This window comes from Topomyia yanbarensis, chromosome 2 (genome assembly GCF_030247195.1).
Source record: "Topomyia yanbarensis strain Yona2022 chromosome 2, ASM3024719v1, whole genome shotgun sequence".
In the NCBI taxonomy this organism is placed as follows: domain Eukaryota; kingdom Metazoa; phylum Arthropoda; class Insecta; order Diptera; family Culicidae; genus Topomyia; species Topomyia yanbarensis.
This window is the reverse complement of record NC_080671.1, coordinates 406,854,978-406,879,108: the sequence shown is the minus strand read 5'-3', so window position 1 is coordinate 406,879,108 and position 24,131 is coordinate 406,854,978. Positions and strand designations below refer to the sequence as shown.

Below are 24,131 nucleotides of genomic sequence, written 5' to 3'. Positions count from 1 at the left end.
CATGCAGCACAACCGGTTGCCAATTAATGTAGAGCAATCATGTTCTATAAAAAAATTATAAAAATTGCAAAAGTAACGTACGGAACTGCAAATTAATAAAACAAAACTGAAGGATTTTTTTTTAATTCCTAAATTCTTAAAATTCTTCAACCAGCCGCGGTGAGTACATGTACATCAAAACAAAGCACCGTAGCTTTCTACTTTGAATAACTCTACCCAAACCGTTAGTTTCGTGCCTACAGCTACAGTTAGGATTATATCGATCGAGAGGATCTAGAATGGTTGTGATGGAATTACCCTGCAGCATATTTGTACGGCCGTTGTAGATTTTGGGGACGGCAAAACTAGACCCGCTAGTAAAAAACTGATGCGACATCACTTAGTAAAGTTTTTTAATAATTTCTCCTTCTAAAACTGGATTTAATCGCAATATTTGACAATGTTGTATGCAATAAAATTATCTTATTTTCACTATATGCTATAAACTGATGAATATAGCGCCACCTAGTTGTGAACATGCGTGCTGGTGGATTTTCTCCATGTAAATAATTAAAAATACTATAAAATCTTCAAGTACGTTGCCCGATTTGACTCAATTTTAGAAACCTCAGAATTCGTTCAACTGTCATGTCGCAATCATAAAACTGCTCAGAAAAAAATGCATTTTTCGTTTGTCTCTGGCGGTGAATGGGTTAATATCATCATCCAACTGTCCACTGATTAAAGATAAGTGCTCACATTCTCACTTTACCACTACCTGTTTTGTCTTTTACATATTTTCTTATATCTCACATAATTCTTGTCCCTGGAGTCCAATCGAATTCTTAAGGTTCTCACTTTGTGCCTGGCTCTGGGCCCAAGCATAAATTGCTTCTGTTGAGAAAAACCCACCGGATGGTGAAATAGATGTCGAGCAAGGCCCGTCATCAAAGAATCCGATCTCCGTTTGAAGGGTAACCCGTTGAGCTCGGCTGGACTGTATGTGATTTACAGAAGATTTAAAAAGCTGACTTGACGATATTCGGCCGTGACGGAAACTACTAAAATCCGTCCTGATAAGCTCCGATTCGTGATTTCCCTTCTAAAGCAAGCGAATGACATTGCTGGAAACAACACTTTTTTTTTCGATGGAGCTCGGTGTCTACCTACCCGCCCACAAGGTAGAGACAAATGGCGTAGTCATCGATTCGAATTTTAAACGCATGGACTGCATTACAGAACCGGCTATTTCGTAGAGTCTTTGCTGCAGACAGCAGATTTTTGGATTGCAGTATTCTTAAAGGCGTTTTGTGGCACCTTCTTTTACTACGAGATCTGGGCCCCTTTGAAGTCAATAACTGCTAAGAGGTGCGACTTTTATCGACTTCAACAAATGGTTAGTGCAAGAAACCATATTATCAACAGTAAATCAAAGCAAGAATTGTAGTAAAACCGAGTAGGTTACTCGCATTTCCTCTCGGCATTATCGATTTGCTGTAGATTAGTTTCGACCTTATTGCGGTGTGCCTGCTATTCTCTTATGCATACTCCTTGCTTTCCTGTAAACTATGGAGTTTTACTGACTTCTGTCACCAATAAATTACAAATATTTCCTTTCGTAGCAGTTCAAAAACTCTGAAATTGTTAGCTACTGAATCGATGCTCGTTCTTTTATAGACAAATATAGAGCAAACCAAGGGACCAATTAGGATGTCTCTAATAAAAAAACAAAGTAAATTTTACGTCCCTTATGCTCGATGTGAATGTGAATTTGTAATTTAATACTAGGTCGTTGAAAATTTAATGCGACCAAATAGTGTAGGAATTAAAATATACCGTTCAGTACAACGGGAGTTAGTAATGTTTAATTTCTTGTATTATTATGATGATGGCCGTACCTCCTTACCCCACAAAGACGTAAGCTGAGCGACTTATCTAGAAGATCATTAATATAACTAAAAGCCACCTTGCAGACCGATATTTTAAAACGGATACCTATAGGAATGCACACATTTTTTTAAATATTGTATGGTCCCGAAAATACCGGTTCTGGCTTTTTTCGAATACCGGTATTACGGTACCAACGATGAGTCGGAATTCCCGGGATTTTCTTTTTTAATGGTAACTCATCCTTAGTGTAGTCTCCAATTTCCAGCAGCTCAATGAGCTTCACCCGATATTCTGCCTCTGGGACGATCTTTTGGGCCTACTTCCTACTTCAACCTGAGTTAGAGCTACAAGAGAGTAAAGAGAATGAGAACTAGTTGCCTCTCCTTCTATTCCATTTCATACAAATTGACAAAAAACGATAGTCCGATGTAATTTGTGCTATACGACCGAGACTAAACTATTCGCTCCGTGCCTACAGTGAGGTATATATCGATCGAGAAGACCCTAGAATTGTGGTGATGAGATTCCTCTGCGGCGTATTTGTACGACCGTTGTAGATTTAAGGTGCAGCAAAATAGACCCCCTATTCGTGAAGTGCGGCTCTGATTCCGAGCATAAATGGCCTCTATCGAGAAAGATTCACCGGATGATGAAATAGAAGTCGAACAATATTTGTCATCAAGGACTACAATCTTCAATATTTGTAATCAAGGACTTCAATCCCCCAGTTGAGGGGCAACCCGTTGAGCTTGGGTAGACCGTATGTGATTTACAGAAGATTTAAAAATCTTACGGGACGATATTCGACTGTAACGGAAATTTCTAAAATCCGCCCAGATAAGCTCAGATTCGTGATTTCCCATCTAATGCAAGCAAATGAAATTGCTGGAGACAAGACTTTTTTACGATGGAGTCCGGTGTCTACCTACCCGCCCACAAGGTAGAGATAAATGGCGTAGTCATCGATTCGAGTTTTACAAGCATGGACTGCATTACGGGGTAGGCTGATTCGAAGAGTCTCTGCTCCAGGCAGTGAGGCAGTGGATTTTGAATTGCAAGCGATTGCATTCATGATCAGTCGCATAGGATGGGATAAAACTTATGTCCATTCAAACTCGTATCAGATGATTAGCCAAAAAACGTCTTCTTCAACAATGCTATTGTGACTGTTCGCCTTCTTGTACTGAGGGCATGAATTGTACTACATGCAAGTATTCGGGCCTTGTAGCAAGAAGGGCCTATGTGGCATGTGTACTACATTATGTAGGGATGATTCTTGCAGTGGGAATGCTGAAAAGTGTCACTACTGCGAAAACAGTTTATGTAAGCTCTCGACATGCCTCACGTAAAAAGCGCGGGGAGAAATGGAAGCATTCTCTTCAGGGACGCTCTAAGCACTCTTTCGCAGAAATGCTAATGAGAGCTCCGCCACTGATCATGATAAACTCTTTTGTGAGCAATGAGAAAATTGGACGAGGCTACATTGCATTGTCTCGAAAGTATCGGCGAAACCTTGATTCCAGGGGATGGATGGGGATCGGGATTCTATTCGTGTAATGTCCCGGTTTATGTCCAACTAGGCGCTTTTGTGGCGTTGCGGATTGCAGAAAGTAATCAGTGCGCTTGTGACGAGGGCTATCACGACATCGAGCATGTTGTCTGGTACACGCCGGATATTGTGACGCCAGGTCTCAGTTAAAACACTCCCTTCCGACCCGAGTTAGACCATTCCATGGTCCAGTTCTGGACATCCTGGCAAGTCGCGATTCTCCCTATATATCCCATTTATACTTCTCTATTAAAGCGATAACTTATCAAATTTAGCCCCTCTACACTTATTTCCCATTTACAGGGGTACTGCCTTTGTGGAACCGACCCGTACCAGAGTGCCACTATGTGACCGCTTTCGCCCTCATCCCAACGCCATATGAACGGAACTTGAAGCAAGAACAAGCTAACACAAACGTACGTATCGAATAAGAGATTATTCATAAATTACATAACGCGATTAGGGGGTGGTACGACAAATTGTGACATGTTGTGACATATAGGGGAGGGGAGAGAGCTAGATCGTTACGTAACATGTTTTTGTTGAAGAATAATTTTTTTCAAGGAATTTATTACGTAATAAGGGAAGAGGCGATAGAGAAACTTGTGACAATTTTTACATGGGAGAGGGGGTCAATTTTGGGCATTTACGTAATTTATGATTGGTCCCTAAGCAAACTGAATAATAATCAATCTGCTACTTTGAGCGAAGACAAACAACAAACAGCAATTTAGGAAAATAATGTTGTTAGCTGTCCTCGCCGAAACTTCATATGTACAAAGGGTATTTTTTTAAATTGTTTTTCCTTTATTAAATATTTCGGTTAGCATTAGCTAGTCAATGAATTATGTTAGAACTCCTCCTAAATGAAGTAAGTAAAATTGCTGCGCTGGTCATAAAGTTGTCATATATATATATATATATATATATATATATATATATATATATATATATATATATATATATATATATATATATATATATATATATATATATATATATATATATATATATATATATATATATATATATATATATATATATATATATATATATATATATATATATATATATATATATATATATATATATATATATATATATATATATATATATATATATATATATATATATATATATATATATATATATATATATATATATATATATATATATATATATATATATATATATATATATATATATATATATATATATATATATATATATATATATATATATATATATATATATATATATATATATATATATATATATATATATATATATATATATATATATATATATATATATATATATATATATATATATATATATATATATATATATATATATATATATATATATATATATATATATATATATATATATATATATATGAAAGTCGGCGACGAAACCTGCTGAAACACAATTTTAGAACCTGATAATTTTAACACTTCTTCTTTTTCCTTACATCATCATTTTAAAATGTTGATCCATTAAACTATTATATATCCAATAAAACACTTTCCTTCTTTTCAACATGAGCTGTATTTTTATAGGCCTAGAAGAGATTATTACGTATCTTCTACGAGGAGAATTTGTACTTTCCTGTGCAGTTTGTAGATAAATTTGCACGTAAAATAAACATTTTTTGCCAGATCCCTAACCCTATGGTTTTGTTGCTAGCAATGCGCACTGTGTCAACTTTCCACTTTTTTAACTCATCTCGCTTTCCCCTGCTAATATTTGTTAGTAGAATCAAAATGATTTTATCTTCGATCCGATGATGAGAGGCACTGGTTTGAATCAACTTATAACGAAGCGAATCAACGTATTCAAAATACCGACCAAATTGAATAAAATATTGTATTATAACTGTATTTGCGAAAGATTGTTCAGCTTCTGTCTCTGAACGCCTTCGATCAAATTGACCCAAAGAGCATTGACGACATTTCCAAATTTTAGCATCGAAGGCACCAATGAACAGTAAAGAGCTTTAAAATACAAAGGATCACGAAATTCGCTGCAGATCTTTAACATGAATAACCCAGTCTCAAGATGTCATTTGGTCAAATAGCAATATAACAAAAGGGCCCAGGCATGATAGTTCTCAGCCAGACGACCCTTTCCTGCGAATGGCTTTCAATAAAATTGCGTTCTGTCAAATGTCATTCGACTTAATGATCCATTCGGCCAAATGGCTTTCAGTTAAACGAATGAATTTCGTTCCAACAGCATTCGGTCGACCATCGGCAATTGAGCTGAAACCATTTTGAGACATTTTCCGCAATGTTATTTCAAAATAGCAAGGGTTAAAGTGCGTCGAACAACTGGAACCAAATATTACATCGCAATCTCTTTGTCGTCGTTCCCCTAAGCAGGCCGTAAAATCGATTTAGGAATAATTTGTAGTATTTTAAACATGACAACCTGTTCTACAAGATGCAATTTTTTTAAAGTTCTACTGGAGCTGTAAAGCTGGATTCTCGGAAGGGTTCCCGGTCAGAATCATTCACTACAATTGCAGACGAGACGGGAAATGTCACCCACTAAAACACTGCTTAAGGCAGTGGGCCGTAACTCAGAGTGTTAATATTGAGCGCAGGATTCAGATGTGCGGGCGAATGAATTATGTTCGAAATACTAATGTTATTTTTTGTCAATGTCCTATCTGTTTTGGCCTTCCTTACCTCTCATTTCATTTTTTTGCCGTTCAGCGGATGATTATCACAATATCAAATGTCTTTATCTAATATAGTTTAGCATACGAGTCGTAACTCCATCTAATTTTTACTGAATGAATGTCTAAACTATGTGTTTCTTTTTAACACGCGAATATGCAAGCAACTAAATTGTATACGCAATAGTATACGCCAAAATTACAAACGCGCTAGCATACGCGACATACAAACAGCCGCACGATTTAAAGAACGCCCACAATGACATACAAACGCTCGAACTTTCGTAATAATACAAACCGGGTCGCAAACGTTTATATTATTGCGAAAGTTCGAGCGTTTATACGTTATTATGGGCGTTCACTCACGTATTCATTTCGCAGTGATATATACATCCCGGCGATTGTGCTAACGTTGTAGCACTCACGAATATATAACCGCGGTCCCCTGTGCCAACATACAAACGCCCGTTCTCTCGCGGTCATAATCATGCTCGTCCGGGAGCTCCTACTTTTAGATACGGAACTAATACACACTGGACAATAAATCTCAGAGCGTCGCAGTTGGAAACTTCAGTGAGCTGGGGGAGCTCACTTTTTTCTTTCATCTGAAGCGTACAGTCAAAATTAAACTTCAGAACGAGCGAACATTCGAAAGCTCACGCGAATATAAAACACTTTTACATGGAAATGCTCGTGTCTTTCACGGTAAGACATATCAGATAACGCATGTGATCATGTCATCGCGATCTTCTGCGCACTCCTACACCCGCCATCTCACATACATAGAAATGGATCAAGTGAATATGTTATCATTTACGTTTTTATAAACACCGTCTCAAGTGCGCTTTTCCCTATGCGAACATGAATCAGTCACATGCGGAAGTATCTACCACTGGTCCTACCGCCCTATGCCCATGTTTTCAGTTCAAACTTCTGAGTGGTATACTCAAAATCAAACATCAGATTCGCGCCTCGCGAGAATATTCAAGAATTCACACGAATATGCAAATGATAACACGGTTATACAATCAAAGTTAAACACACGAAATTACATACACACACGACATACAAACGTCCACGCCATCAAACATGTTTAAATACATTCGCTCGAATTTTTCGCGATCATCAACACACACCCAGAGTCGCCATCTCACAATCGCCCCAGTGATTAAATGCACCTTTTAATACAACTTACAAACGTCCGTGTTTCCACGACCAACACTCAGTCACATCCGGAAGTCCCCAATCTCGGTCCAAGCAGCTTAAGTACTAGCCTTTAATTGACCCAAACTAATAAAAAAGAAAAAAAAAATAACGCTCATATACATTATACAATACGTTCCATGGCGACATGACCAGGAACTCTGGTCCTATAGCTGAACTCAATCTCTTCTAATAACTGAACCGTTCACTAAAAATTAAGTGTCCGATTCACGGTCAGCGCGATCATTCAAGAACACACGCGACTTTGTAAACAGCCAAATGGTTATAAAATCGACTTTGTACACGCGAAGTTACACACACGCGACATACAAACGCCCTCTCGATCGAAATCGTCAAACATACAAACGCTCGAGCCCTTTGCCTTGATACACAAAAAGACGAATGAAATCACAATCATTCACACTCATTTTTCCCAAACACAGAAAAGCCAGAAAATGAAATGAGAGAAACGAAGGGCCAAAACAGATACACTGAAACCTCCATTTACGAACCAAACCGGGGGTTCGTAAATTAAATTAGTTCGTAAAAAAAGTGTTCGTTATTTGGGATTTAGTTCGTAAAAAAAGTTTGCTTCACATTCATATTAATATTCGTTGGTTGAGCAATATTCTCGATATATTCCTTGTAATATGGGTATTTTTGGAACGGGCTTGTCAAGTAGATGCTGAAAATGGACAATTGGAACAGTTTTGAAATCCAAGATGGCGACTTCCGGTTGAGCAATATTCTCGATAACGCTTGCAATATGGGTATTTTTGGAACGGGCTTGACAAGTAGATGCTGAAAATGGACAATTGGAACCATTTTGAAATGCAAGATGGCGACTTCAGGTTGAGCAATATTCTCGCTAACCCTAACAATATGGGTTTTTTTGGAACGGGCTTGACAAGTAGATGCTGAAAATAGACAATTGGAACCATTTTGAAATCCAAGATGGCGACTTCCGGTTGAGAAATATTCTCGGTAACGCTTGCAATATGGGTATTTTTGGAACGGGCTTGACAAGTAGATGCTGAAAATGGACAATTGGAACCATTTTGAAATCCAAGATGGCGACTTCCGGTTGAGCAATATTCTCGATAACGCTGCAATATGGGTATTTTTGGAACGGGCTTGACAAGTAGATGCTGAAAATGGACAATTGGAACCATTTTGAAATCCAAGATGGCGACTTCCGGTTGAGCAATATTCTCGATAACGCTTGCAATATGGGTATTTTTGGAACGGGCTTGACAAGTAGATGCTGAAAATGGACAATTGGAACCATTTTGAAGTCCAAGATGGCGACTACCGGTTGAGCAATATTCTCGATAACCCTAACAATATGGGTATTTTTGGAAAGGGCTTGACAAGTAGATTTTTCCTAGTCCAATATGACGATTGTCGGTTGAACAATATTCTTGATAACGAACAATATGGATTCTATTTCCGTTATGCTCTCGTCAACCCCATCCCGAAAATACCCATATTGTTGAGATTATAGAGAATTTATCTAAACCGGAAGTCGCCATCTTGGATTCCAAAATGGCTCAAGACATCGATTTTCGTCATGCACTCGTCAACCCCATTCCGAAAATACCCATATTGTTGAGGTTAGAGAGAATTTATCTAAACCGGAAGTCGCCATCATGGATTTCAGAATGGCTCAAGACATCAATTTCCGTCATACACTCGTCAACCCCATTTCGAAAATACCCAACTTATATTAGTAACAATTAACTAAGAATACATAAGTATATAACTTCATGCTGTAATGTACGAACTCAAGCTTTTCAAAAAGAGTTCGTTATTTCGAATTTAGTTCGTAAAAAAAGAGTTCGTTATTTCGAATTTAGTTCGTAAAAAAAGTTACGTAAATCGAATATTACGTAAAAAAAGAGTGCGTAAATGGAGGTTTCAGTGTAGCACATTGACAAAAAGTAACATTAGTATTTCGAACATAATACCAATATTCGAATGGCTGAACTGTGGTTTGCTCATGTGAGAGTAGTAAAAAGCATGCAACATAAAAATGCACTATAAACCCTCTCGGCCTCCTCGACGCACCACTATCGAGGCGTTTTGCAACCTACATCTCAAAATAACTTTCTGTTACAGGTCAATATGAAAAGATACAATTATCTTCAATAGAATATGAAAATTTATGATGGAGATTCACGAATAAACTAGTATTAATTGTTAATTGATGTACTAAGTTTGTTCTAACTGATAAATGAGAAATTGCTTGGAAATGTTTGCAATACTATCAACTCAAACAGTCTAGGAGAGGGACGTAAGCAAACTAGGTTATATTTTGGAACGTAGCTACTTTATTTGACGATTTGATCCACGTGGATGATGGTCCTTCAGAATGACTAAGCAGATTTTGAATATTTGAATTGATATCGACTCAATAATTTGGCGAATTTACTTAAATTTAAGAAATTGTGCAATTTTAATTAAGATTATACGTAATAAATCAAAAAAATATTGGGTATTGAATCGATCTGGATCTAGTTGAATGTTGACAGCAAAAATAATTCAACCTACCAGTCGTCAGAAGGGATACCGCTTCTATCCGTCACCTGAAGCACGCCCCGTGCTACCAGATTCTAGGGACCACCAGAACCTAAGTGCTACATTCAACAAATCTCTAAGTATAAAAATTGTAGACTGGACCCCACGCTCAAGCCCACGGGATAACCAGTTCTACAAGATGAAAAGATGAAATTAAAAATATACGGTTTAGCTAGCAATTAGTACTTGTAGCTTTAAAAAATCATATTCCATTCAAAACTCAACTAATGTATTTGAAATGCGATTCCAGAAGAAATAAAACATTTTTGAATGATCGGGGAATATTTATTATACAGTATTTCAAAAAGCTTTCTATACTAAAATAACCTCCTATGAATTTTGTTGCAATATGAAGATAAAAAGCGAACACGAAATTATTGTAACACACGATCGGCTGTAACTTAACTGCATAGAAGACATAATTTACTACCAAAATTTAACATCGAATTCCAGATTAACCAGATAAAGCTTCCTCTAGTAAGTAACTTACGTATAGCACCTCATCCTTTTGGTTGCGGCATCTAAATCCGACTTAATGAAAATCATGACAGTACAATTTATCTAGAACAAATTTGGTCCAGTATGTGCACAGTTTCAAATCTCTCGTGATGCCACATTTACCATAATTTTCCGCTTACCCACTCACCATCATCCACCAGAGCCGATGACATATAAATACTACCCTCTAGTCCATAGCATTAGATCGAAAGCAGAACTATCCTTCTGGATCCAACAAATTAGCAACAGTGCGCTAATCGCTCTTAAGCCATGTCACAGCTAGGGTTCGCAGTACCGACCCTTTTTGGCGAGAACCGGTACTACGGTACGGAGGCTCTCAGTACCGGTAGTACCGGTAAAGTACCGGTACTCGAATATTTTTTTTTTAAATTCGAAAAAAGCCTCAAACTGAAATTGAATGCTCAAACTGATGATCTTATTCTCAGATGATTGATTTGTGCTGATCAAAAAACATGTTTATTGTTTTTAATTGCTTCGGAATGGCAAGACTTATTTCACAGAAGATATTTTTCATATAGGGCAACTTCTTTTATTTCGAAATCTAGGCCACTTTGAAATCAATAACTGCTAAGTTGTGCGACTTTCGTCGATTTGAACAGATGGTAAATGTATGAAACCCTATATACAAAAGTAAATCAAAGCGAGAATGGCAGTAAATCCGAGCAGGTTAATCGCATTTCCTCTCTTGTTTTTCTGAAAATTGGTTCCGACCTTTATGTCGTTTGCCTACTATTCTCTAATGCACATCAAGGCTCTTTGCTTTCTTGTAAACTATGGAGTTTTGCTGAATTTTCCGATCACCAATAATTACCAATCGCCCCATTTGAAGCAGTTCACCAAGTCTAAAACTGTTAGCTACTAAATCGTTGTTCGTTCTTTTATAGATAAAGGTTTAAGAGCAAACTAAATACAGACATGACTTAGACCATAGCCTTATTACGCGCCACCCAGTGAGTAATGGAAACCAATCTGAATGTCGCTAATAAAACTTTAACTTCTAGAATTATTATGATGATGACCCCACCTCATTTCCACACAAAGGTGTTATCTCAACGATTTATTTAGAAGGCAAATTAATATAATTAAACGCTATCTTGCAGACCGATATTTTGAAGCAGATCCCCCTGCAGAGTTAACATATTTGTCATAAAAAATTGTATAGTACCGAAAATACCGGTACTGGCCTTTGGTCAGTACCGGTATTACGGTACCAAAAATGGGTCGGTATTCCCGGGATTTTCGGTACCGGTATTACCGGTACCAAAACCCTAGTCACAGCCGTTAGCTCTTCGTGTCCACCGAAACGAACGAGCATGCCGGTTGCACCCAGATGAAGTTCTACTATCCCTCGAGTATCAACGCAAAAGGAAATACGCCCCCGTTTGGCCCCGGTTTCCGGAAGCTACTACGTCCAACTTCCAGGCATAACTAATTCGCCGAGACCGACCAACCGACCGTGCCTGCCAAATCAACTTGACTTAATGCAACTATAATGCTAAACAATATCCCACTCGTAATGAGAAGCAGCACTACAAACTCCAACCCGAGCGACCGACCGACCGTGCCAGAAGGATGGCAAAATTAGTGCTAAATTTAGACCTGCTCAAACAGCCGTCATCTTACAGTCACACGAACAACCACTTCTTCTACCAACGAGGAGGACCGACCGGTGGCGAGGCGAGACAGGGCGAACCGGGTGCAGCAAGTGTAACTCAGTGTCATCTCGTATTATCATGCACGGGTCGGTCTTTCGCATAAACATATGAACTATTAGTAAAGCCGCGACCTCAAAATAAGATCGGAGTAACGACGCCTGTGCTGTTGTGGCCTGTAGCGAAGGGGCGGCTGCTGTTGGTGGTCCATAATTTGTGACTTCCATTGTACATACCTACCTCCTACATCTAAGGGAAAGAGGAAAACGGGACTCTCGCACGCGTTTGCCCGGTGGCGGCGGCGCGGCCCGTTTGGTTGCATATTCAAATTGAATTTTCCCGCTCATGATGTGCAAACAATTCAATTTGCATGCGCACTCGAGAAATGCATCGACTTCCGGTTGGAGTCGTAAGTCCTCTGCTGCCCCACTTCCCGCAAGCTCGATTAGCGAGCGGGAGGCCTAAGGGGTGGGACGGGTATTTGGATAACTAGGAAGCTGAAGTTGCTTCAAATTGGAACTAGATTGAGGCATGTGTGCGTATGTGTTTGAGTTAGGTAGCAGCCCCCAGTAGGAATGGAAGTTAAACGGGAGCAGCGATGTTATGCAATATTACGGTAATAAATATTTGGAAGGACTGATGTAGGGTTGTTGTTGAGTGTGTGTTGCAGTACGAGAAATGTAATGGTTAAACTTTTGCTCATATTTGAAAGGGTGAAAGGGATTTAGATGGAATAAATTGCGTTGGAAAACTCTAAGAGATTACAAATTCCCGGTTAACTAATTTCCTAAAATATTTACTGAACTTTTAGAAGCTTGACTGTGTGCATAATAGTTATTTGACCAGGCGGCGGGAATAGCGTATTACACGCAGCTCGCCAGGATTTGGTTTCCAACACCCGAACATACGGCAAGAAAATTCGGCACTCCAATTAAATCGAAATGATTCCAGTTGTGAAGCAAACTCGGGTCGCTAACGATGTCGATGACACGAAGATTATCACAGCTTCTTCTCGGTTTAAATCGTCTTTCAATTCGGGATCTGGAGGATTTCCTTTAGTGCTTCTGAGAAGACACATCCACATTTTGGTAACCCTGTTTCTTCACATTTTTGTAATTCTCTTCTCGTCTTACTGGAAATCTGAGAGCATGATGCCAAAACATAAAATGGGAAATGGCGAAACAGTTTTAAGATTTTTTGTAATAAGAACTCAAAAATAGTACAAGAATGACCATTTTTGGCACTTTTAGACCATTGTGCTGATTATTGCAAACTAAGTTAGCATAAACAAAGTTTGAATAAAATAAATAAAACTCAATAAAATTAACAACATATAAAACCTTTTTGTGATATATCTTATACAAATAAAACTTTGTTAACCCTTAAAGGCCCAAAGCATTTCTTTTTAAATTTTCTGAAAATTGTCTCACAATTTTAATACGTTACTAAAATAATTTTGAGATGGTTTTCGCAATGTTGTTTTGAAACACCATTGCGCATTTAAGGATTAATTAAATAAAACAATATTTTCATATGACTTGTGCCTGTGACTCCGGTTGGAATTTTAACGAAAGAAACAGCTCAAATTTCTTATTTTGCTTATACGCTCAAAATCCTGTTAAGGCATTATTGTACGAAAAACTTTTTTATCACTCTAGTGTAAATCCGAAGAAATGCTCACCAATCTGAAATTGTCACGAAAGGCTTTCTGGTAAAGCTCTGACTGCCAAGCCCCGAGACCTTTTTTATAACTATCGAAAACCTGGGGAGAATTTCGCCAGTCGATCGAGAGGTAACGAGGGGAAAGGACTTACTTTTACTTACTTTTACTTTTTATTACATATTTTTCTGTTTTTTTTTGGTATTTTCATATTTCCTATTTTTTCCATTTCTTTTAGAAATTTCATATTTATTTTAAACTTTGCAGTATCTTTCTAATTTATGCCATTTTCTCAGTTTTGCTTATTTTCCGTTTTCTATTTCCATTCTCTCATTTTTTATTTTCTTTATTTATTTACTTTTAAACTTTTTCTAGGGGTGAGCAAAGCGTAGTTAGTAAATGGATTGCCTTGTACGCAGCTCATTTGGGTTCGATTCCCAACCTCGTACATTGGGTTAGATATTTTTTGTAGAAGATTTTTCTAACCCGAGAAAGAGGCAAATGACTCTAAGGTGAAAACTTCTATAATCAAAACAAAAAAATTCCTATTTCTAATTTAATTTATTATTTCAACCATATTTTCACAATTTGTTTTAATTTTCTAATTTTTTTTAAATTTATTACGTTTTAGTTATTTTAGTTTTAGTACCCATTCTGGAACTTTTTAAAAAATGTGATCGTTTCCATTTCAAATTCCTTTTGATATTTCATCCTAGATTTTTCAAATTCTGTCTCTTTTTATAATTGTTTCATTCATTCCATTATTGGACTCTTTTAATTTTGTTTCATTTTTATAAAATTTGATTAATCCCATCTCGCATGATCTTTTCCCACTTTTTAGTAATTCTGTTAACACCATTTTTCAATTTGTTAGTTCATTTTATATAAATTAAATTAAATTAAATAAACCACATTTACAGTTTTACTTGAAAAATTCCTCCAATAACAACCGCCAGATACTTAAAAACCAAGTTATTTGAAATACTTACACCAAACTAAGAGAGTCAATTTCCAAGACCGACTCACACCCAGTCGAGCAACAAATATTTTTTACATTTTATTTTTGTTTCCCATGTTCAACTTTCTTTTCCTTTTTGAACTTTTTTTTCATTTAAATAATTTAATGATATCGTCAATATTTCCGATTCTTTTAATTTTATTATGATTACCATTTGGCTTTTTATTATACGTTGTCCTATTTGCCCTTTTTTCGATTTACGCTATTTTCACTTTCTTACGTTATCACCACTTGCTTATTATTACTATTTTCATTTAATTTATTTTTTTCATTTCTAACTTTCCCTTTTCCTAATCCATTACTCCGTTTTGCATTTTAGTCCATTTTTTGCAATTTTCCCAGTATTTCAACTTTATTAATTTTTTATTTATTCTCTTTCTCCTTGTTTTTTTCTCCATTTTTTTTAGAAAGTTTCTCAATTTTACAACTCTGTAATTTTTTATATATTTACTTTCTCTCTATTTTGGTTCTATTTTATACCATTTTTCATTTTTAACCCATCTGCTTTAATTATTTTTATGTTGCGGATTTTTTAATTTTGGTTGTGTTTGATTTTCGTTTTAATTTCCATTTACATTTTATTTGCTTTGTATTTTTTTGCCCTTACCAATTTAAATTATATTGCTTTCTACTACATTGTCAACTTTCTAATTTATTGTTCCCTCCATATTTTTAATTTTTCATTTATTCAATTTATTCGTTCATTTTTTTTTTCAATTTTTTCGATTGTTTTATTCGTTTACCTAATCCTTCTCTCTATTTTTCTACTAATAACATTTTCTTTTCATCTGATTCCCATGTTTGCAATCATTTTTTTAAATTTCACTAACCTTATTATTATTTTTTTTAATTTTACCATTATTTCAATGTTTACTTTCATTTTATTATTATTTATTTCATCGTTTCTATTTTCGAATTTTGTTTTCTCCACTTCCTCTTTATTTTTTATTTTCAAAACATTTTTTTGGTTCTGCAGTGAAGATCCGTTTTCGTCAGCCACTCGGTATATTTTTTTAATTGACTTGCCATGGTCTCATAACTCTTACAGATTATTTAGTGTAAATTTCCGGTAAAGTGATCTTCCATTGCAAAATGATGAATTTTATTTACATAACAGATCTTAATTTCGGCTGTTTAGCCTTATGTCTCTTATGGATTAAAATGAATTATGTTATGATTACTCCGACGTTTCGATGCAAGGTTCTCATCATCTTCAGGGGACAAATCTACTCATTCGTTCCTTGTTAAGTGGCTTTTCCAAGCAAGCATTAGCCACTTTCTAAGCATTAGAAAAACCACTTAACAAAGAACGAATGAGTAGATTTGTCCCCTGAAGATGATGCGTAATTTCGTAATTTCGTGATTTCGTAATTTCGAAATTTCGTAATTTCGTAATTTCGCAATTTTGTATTTGCGTAATTTCGTAATTTTGTGATTTCGTAATTTCGCTATTTTGTAATCTTGTGATTTCGTAATTTCGTAATATAGTTATTTCGTAATTTAGTAATTTCGTAATTTCGCAATTTCGTAATTTCGTAATTTCGTAATTTCGTGATTTCGTAATTTTGTAATTTCGCAATTTCGTAACTTCGTAATTTCGTAATTTCGTAAATTCGTAATTTCGTAATTTCGTAATTTCGTAATTTCGTAATTTCGTAATTTCGTAATTTCGTAATTTCGTAATTTCGTAATTTCGTGATTTCGTAATTTCGTAATTTCGTAATTTCGTAATTTCGTAATTTCGTAATTTCGTAATTTCGTAATTTCGTAATTTCGTAATTTCGTAATTTCGTAATTTCGTAATTTCGTGATTTCGTAATTTCGTAATTTCGTAATTTCGTAATTTCGTAATTTCGTAATTTCGTAATTTCGTAATTTCGTAATTTCGTAATTTCGTAATTTCGTAATTTCGTAATTTCGTAATTTCGTAATTTCGTAATTTCGTAATTTCGTAATTTCGTAATTTCGTAATTTCGTAATTTCGTAATTTCGCAATTTCGTAGTTTCGTAATTTCGTGATTTCGTGATTTCGTGATTTCGTAATTTCGTAATTTCGTAATTTCGTGATTTTGTCAATTCGTAATTTCGTAATTTCGTAATTTCGTGATTTCGTAATTTCGTAATTTCGTAATTTCGTGATTTCGTAATTTCGTAATTTCGTAACTTCGAAATTTCGTGATTTTGTAATTTCGTGATTTCGGTGGTTTCGTGGTTTCGTGATTTCGTGAATTCGTAATTTCGCAATTTCTTAATTTCGTGATTTCGTAATTTGCAATTTCGTAATTTCGTAATATAGTAATTTCGTGATTTCGTAATTTTGTAACTTCGTGCTTTCGTGATTTCGTAATTTCGCAGCTTGGTAATTTTGTAAATTCGTAAATTTGTCAATTTGTCAATTCGTCAATTTGTCTATTTGTCAATTTCGTAATTTCGTAATTCCGTAATTCCGTAATTCCGTAATTTCGTAATTTCGTAATTTCGTAATTTCGTAATTTCGTAATTTCGTAATTTAGTAATTTCGTAATTTCGTAATTTCGTAATTTCATAATTTCATAATTTCGTAATTTCGTAATTTCGTAATTTCGTAATTTCGTAATTTCGTAATTTCGTAATTCGTAATTTCGTAATTTCGTAATTTCGTAATTTCGTAACTTCGTAATTTCGTAATTTCGTAATTTCGTAATTTCGTAATTTCGTAATTTCGTAATTTCGTAATTTCGTAATTTCGTAATTTCGTAATTTCGTAATTTCGTAATTTCGTAATTTCGTAATTTCGTGATTTCGTAATTTCGTAATTTCGTAATTTCGTAATTTCGTAATTTCGTAATTTCGTAATTTCGTAATTTCGTAATTTCGTAATTTCGTAATTTCGTGATTTCGTAATTTCGTAATTTCGTAATTTCGTAATTTCGTAATTTCGTAATTTCGTAATTTCGTAATTTCGTAATTTCGTAATTTCGTAATTTCGTAATTTCGTAATTTCGTAATTTCGTAATTTCGTAATTTCGTAATTTCGTAATTTCGTAATTTCGTAATTTCGTAATTTCGTAATTTCGTAATTTCGTAATTTCGTAATTTCGTAATTTCGTAATTTCGTAATTTCGTAATTTCGTAATTTCGTAATTTCGTAATTTCGTAATTTCGTAATTTCGTAATTTCGTAATTTCGTAATTTCGTAATTTCATAATTTCGTAAATTCGTAATTTCGAAATTTCGTGATTTCGTAATTTCGTAATTTCGTAATTTCGTGATTTTGTAATTTCGCAATTTCGTATTTGCGTAATTTTGTGATTTCGTGATTTCGCTATTTTGTAATTTTGTGATTTCGTAATTTCGTAATTTTGTAATTTCGTAATTTCGTAATTTAGTAATTTCGTAATTTCGTAATTTCGTAATTTCGTAATTTCGTGATTTCGTGATTTCGTGATTTCGTAATTTCGTAATTTCGTAATTTCGTAATTTCGTGATTTCGTAATTTCGTAATTTCGTAATTTCGTAATTTCGTAATTTCGTAATTTCGTAATTTCGTAATTTCGTAATTTCGTAATTTCGTAATTTCGTAATTTCGTTATTTCGTAATTTCGTTATTTCGTAATTTCGTAATTTCGTAATTTCGTAAATTCGTAATTTCGAAATTTCGTAATTTCGTAATTTCGTGATTTCGTGATTTTGTAATTTCGCAATTTCGTATTTGCGTAATTTCGTAATTTTGTGATTTCGTAATTTCGCTATTTTGTAATTTTGTGATTTCGTAATTTCGTAATTTCGTGATTTCGTAATTTCGTGATTTCGTAATTTCGTAATTTCGTAATTTCGTAGTTTCGTAGCTTCGTGATTTCGAAATTTCGTAATTTTGTAATTTCGTAATTTCGTGATTTCGTAATTTCGTAATTTCGTAATTTCGTAATTTCGTAATTTAATGATTTCGTAATTTCGTAATTTCGTAGTTTCGTAATTTCGTAGTTTTGTAATTTCGTCATTTTGTCAATCTATCAATCTGTCAATCTGTCAATCTGTCAATCTGTCAATCTGTCAATCTGTCAATCTGTCAATCTGTCAATCTGTCAATCTATCAATCTGTCAATCTATCAATCTGTCAATCTGTCAATTTTGTCAATTTTGTCAATTTTGTCAATTTTGTCAATTTTGTCAATTTTGTCAATTTTGTCAATTTTGTCAATTTTGTCAATCTGTCAATTTGTCAATTTGTTAACTTGTCAATTTGCCAATTTGGCAATTTTGTCAATTTGTCAATTTGTCAATTTGTCAATTTGTCAATTTGTCAATTTGTCAATTTGTCAATTTGTCAATTTGTCAATTTGTCAATTTGTCAATTTGTCAATTTGTCAATTTGTCAATGTGTCAATTTGTCAATTTGTCAATGTGTCAATGTGTCAATGTGTCAATTTGTCAATTTGTCAATTTGTCAATTTGTCAATTTGTCAATTTGTCAATTTGTCAATTTGTCAACTTGTCAATTTGTCAATTTTGTCAATTTGTCAATTTGTCAATTTGTCAATTTGTCAATTTGTCAATTTGTCAATGTGTCAATTTGTCAATTTGTCAATGTGTCAATTTGTCAATTTGTCAATTTGTCAATTTGTCGATTTGTCAATTTGTCAATTTGCCAATTTGTCTTTTTGTCTTTTTCGTTTTTAATGTCTTTTTGTCCTTTTGTCTTTGTCTTTTTGTCTTTTTGTCTTTTTGTCTTTTTGTCTTTTTGTCTTTTTGTCTTTTTGTCTTTTTGTCTTTTTGTCTTTTTGTCTTTTTGTCTTTTTGTCTTTTTGTCTTTTTGTCTTTTTGTCCTTTTGTCTTTTTGTCTTAAATGTCTTTTTCGTTTTTAATGTCTTTTTTGTCTCTTTTGTTTGTTTTCATCTTTTTTGTTCTTTTATTGTTTGTAGCTTTTTGTATTTTTTGTCATAGACTTTTGTCATTTTCGTCTTCGTTGTCTTCTTTGTCTTTTAGGTCTTTATTATATTTTTAATTTTTGTCTCTTTTGACTTTTTTATCTATTTGCTTTTTTTCTGTCTTTTTTGTTTTTCGATCTTCACGTTATTTTTTGTCGTTATTTTGTTGTCTTTGTTCTGCCCTTTTTGGCCTGGATATTGAGCTACACACCTCCCTGGGAAATAGTCACGCCGGAGAGCAATTTATGTAATATAGGAATGATGCCGCACTTGCATACGACGACCCCCGGATTTGTACTTGTTTCTGTCTACGTTCGAAGCCAAAGGGACCGGCCATCAAACAAAAATAGTTTACTTCCATCGTCAGCTTCAATCATGGTGCAGATAATAACTGCTTTCAGAAAATCCATTCTTTCCGTTATTTGAACGTTCTATAGAATCAGTTTCAAAATTGTTGTATATGTTTCCAATCAGATAGCGCAAACATCTAATATTTTCATTCAATCGCATAAAATACCGTCTAATTTTTTTTAAATGGTGTCCCTACATTGAAACGTTAGAAGTATTCTATTTGAAAAGTCTTTTTTGACCGAATCTTGCCATTCGAAGTAGGTGTGGACGCATGGTAGTTTATATATTACACATTGCTGCACTATTAACCAGGCGTTCCCTTATAATTTGACTGACTGACTCGAAGTTGAACTGTTGGACTAAGAAATATATGCTAAAATAATCGAAACTTATTAAACCTGATACATGATATTGTCTACGGTCTACAAAGTAAAACAAAGCCTTGGCATGACGTTGCGAAATTTCAACATTCTGTTTCAAGTAACTTTGCGGGATCCTACTGACACTGAGAATTCTTTCTGGCGTATCAGACCGGCGCTTTATTTCACTTATCGCCATGTCAGAGCGTTCAAAAAACGGTTCATTCAGACTATGAATATTAGGATGTCTGATTTAATATATCTTTGAAGCTTCCATTGATTTAATCGGATTCAGAATTCAGTTCCACTTTCCAGGAAAAAAACTAAAAGCTCAAAACCGTGACCTACTCCCTTAATGTACGACAATGAAACATATCGTGGGAACGGGTGAAATCTCAATAAAAAATCACCAACGTTCAAACTTAATTGGACAACTCCCTCGCCCCCTACACCAGGATACGGCCAGTTCAATGACACTCTCGTGTCGTGTATCAGCGGCGATCGGCACATCACATTGCGTCTGTCTGTCGCGTTTAATTGTACGTACAGTTAAAACAGACCCACTTATTCGCCAGCAGTACTCATTTTATTGTCTTCGATTGGTTAGCACCATCTCCGGACAATTTGTTCCAATTGGGACTAATTTACGGTGCACGGGTGCGCGCACTCGCGCGTTTTACTGTCCCGATCGTCGTAAAAGAGCTACACGTTCCAACTAGATACAACACAGTACTTCGGCTCGGCACCGCTTGAATGGATCTAATTAATAGAAATTTCTACTTGATGGTTTGGGTGAGGAGGGCGATGCATGGGGTTGGTGAAACGATATGGGTTGGTTGGGAAACCGATGCGGTTATGAATTTGGATCATCTGCGTAGGGTAATAAAATTTAATTGCAGGCTTCTTCCTCTCACAGAAATGCGATTATTAATTCGCCAGTCAGGGTGATTATCTGCTTGATTGGAAGCACAGCGCGTCCTTCCGTGGAGAGCGATGTTGGTCGTAAAATTTCGGGAAATTCTCTAATTATTTTTAAAACAGTCTGATCGAATCGATTTCGGTTGAAACAGTCGCCAATAACTGAGATGCAAAGCCGCATACATGGTCGGTCATCAAATAAAAGTAAAGGATCGAATCGATCGATCCGCAGCCTGCCAGCGGCACCACTCCTGATTCCAATTGATTTGATTTCCGAAAGGTTCTTTGAAACGACATTCGAGCTCATTCAAATATTTTAATGACTCTCCGTCCCCATTTCCCCATACCATTAACCAAATAATCGATAGCTACAGTGGAATGGCAAGGCAAAAATACCCTCGTTCAAAACTAATAAAACTCACAATCGGAAAGTGTTTCCAATTCGGGCTTCAGTCCGGTCCCCACCGAAAGCAATTGGGGGTGCTGTGACCGGGTGCTTCTGAAAAAGATAGCCACCATACCGCACACTTCAGTTGATGGGCTGGTCCTCGTTCTAGCTGTTAGTAATTTGAACCTTACGATGAGTGACGATAAAAGGGTCGAAATGGATTCCATCCTCGATGACTCGAATCGTCGGGATTTGCGTACCTACATGTCGTTGTTTGGAACCGAATCGCTCGGTCCTTTGAGATCGATGATGAAGAGTGGCTTAGGAGGGCTCTGTACCGTTCTCTGCTGCTACAGGAAGCAAAGTGTTATAGGTTAAAATTGGAATAGTTGTCGATATTGGGGGCTTAAATTAATAGATGATATTCATATCGAGTATATTAATTTAAATGGCCTTTGGGATCTGTTTTATTGACACTCTTCGTTGAAGATCTTGGACTAATTTGAAGATCAATCGTCAACAGATGGTAAAATAAATCCCACACCGCACTTCGACGGGAATCAATCAAATCACATTTGTCAGGATCGATGCGATAGCGCTACGGATCCTGCCAGTTTGTTTGATATCGACTGTAATATACGATATCGACATGATTGCATGGCAACAAGCGTAATCGAACTGTGATGGGAGAAAAATAAAGTCATAGCCCTTGTGATTAGGTTCTAGCTAAAACACCCCAACGAACGACCAGGGTACAAACTAGATACAAAGCATTCCCGTGTACGGTGTAGCACAGTTTTTAAAAAAAAACTGTCTATAAAGTGCAAGGCGAAACAGATTGTGGCTGGTCATACTGAATCGGCAGCTTGAATTGTAAAATCTTGAACTTCAAAATATGAAATTGAATATCTGAAAATTAAAATCTAGCAGGAAAAATTTTTAAACCTGTAATCTGAAATCTGAAATTTGAAATCCAGAATCAGGAATGTGGAAACTGTTATTACAATGTCAAAGAAACTGCTAGCTGAGATCACTGAGAAATGTACGAAATAGGTTCAATCTGAAGCAACGTTTACAAATCCCAAGAAAGCAGAAAAATCTGAGATATATATATTTTTGACAACACATGAGACATTTGTGAAACAAAGCAATCGAAGCAATTTGAGAAATTAGTTCAGAAACTTGAAAAACATAAAAAAAGAAAAGTTTGGCAAATTTAGATTTGAAAAAATTGATAGATTCAATACATTCTATGTAATTTGAAAAGTTTGAAAAAATTGATAAATTCGAGAACTATCCAATTTTTCAAAAAAAATGAGAAAATGGAAGTGTTTGACAAATTTTAAAACTAGAACAATACATATGGATGAAAAACTATTGAAAAAAAAAGATAAATTTAAAAATTTGGGGCAATTTGAATTATCCGAAAGATTTGAGGAAACAAAAAAATGTGAAATCTAACACATTCAGAAAAGTAGAAAAATTTAAGGAATGTGAATTTTTTTTGGAAGTTTGAAGTATTTAAAACCTTTTAGAATTTTTTTAAAAAATCAGAAAATTTTAAAATCGGAACAATTTAGGAAAGTTTACTACTAGACAAATTTGATATTATTCATAAATTGAAATATGTATATAAACAATTTGTAAATTTTATATCAAATTTATAAAATTATCAGAAATTCGGGATATTACAACATATGGGAAATTGAGGAAATTTGAAAAATTCAAATATATTGAGAAAATCAAGAAATTTGAGAGATTGGAACAATTTTAGAAACTTGACTAATAGGCAAAATTGAAATATAATGTGCGATATCCGATTTAGTCTCCCTCCTATTTTGTTAACTTTTTGTTCAGCCTAAATCTTAGCCTGAAGCCGTGTGGTGTCCGGCGGGCTGAAATCTTTTTGCACTATTTCAGCCAAGAATAGAACCTCTGGGAACTGCTCCCATGTCGTAAGAGGCGACTAACAACATGCTAGAAGTTCCTAGGTCGAGGTATTGCTCCGTACCGAAGACTTAACCTGGGCGAACCTTAAGGTTCAGAGTTGTTAATCGATAATTAATCGTCATCGTCGATAACGTTAACCACCCGTCAACGTCATCGGAAACTCCGTTAACGATAATGTATCGTCGGATTCATCGTCATCGTCGATAATTCATCGGTGGTTATCGCGATACATTTTGCGTTACTTTCCCGTTTATTGGAGTTGAAGTTGATGCGGTAAAATTTCAATTGTTTAGAAATAAATAACTATTGAAGGACATGTTGTTGGCAGTTGAAAATCAATAGTTTGGACATTTTCTAAGCAAAGGGGGGGGGGGGGGTCCGACGATGTGTCAAAATCGAATTTTTTGTCAACTTTTCGGGAGTGTTTTATATTGAAGGGAAAGTTATTGGTAGTTGACAATCAATAGTTTTGGACATTTTCAATACACAGGAGGTTCGACGATGTGTGAAAATAGATTTTGTTCAACT

General features: G+C 35.2%; 1 protein-coding gene across 5 annotated transcripts in view; it reads right to left on the bottom strand.

Moving 5' to 3' along the window:
• The window catches only part of LOC131685028 (furin-like protease 1), a 755,254-nt gene that overhangs the window by 391,729 nt on the left and 339,394 nt on the right, over positions 1–24,131 (bottom strand). The gene's annotated exons all lie outside the window — the stretch shown is intronic.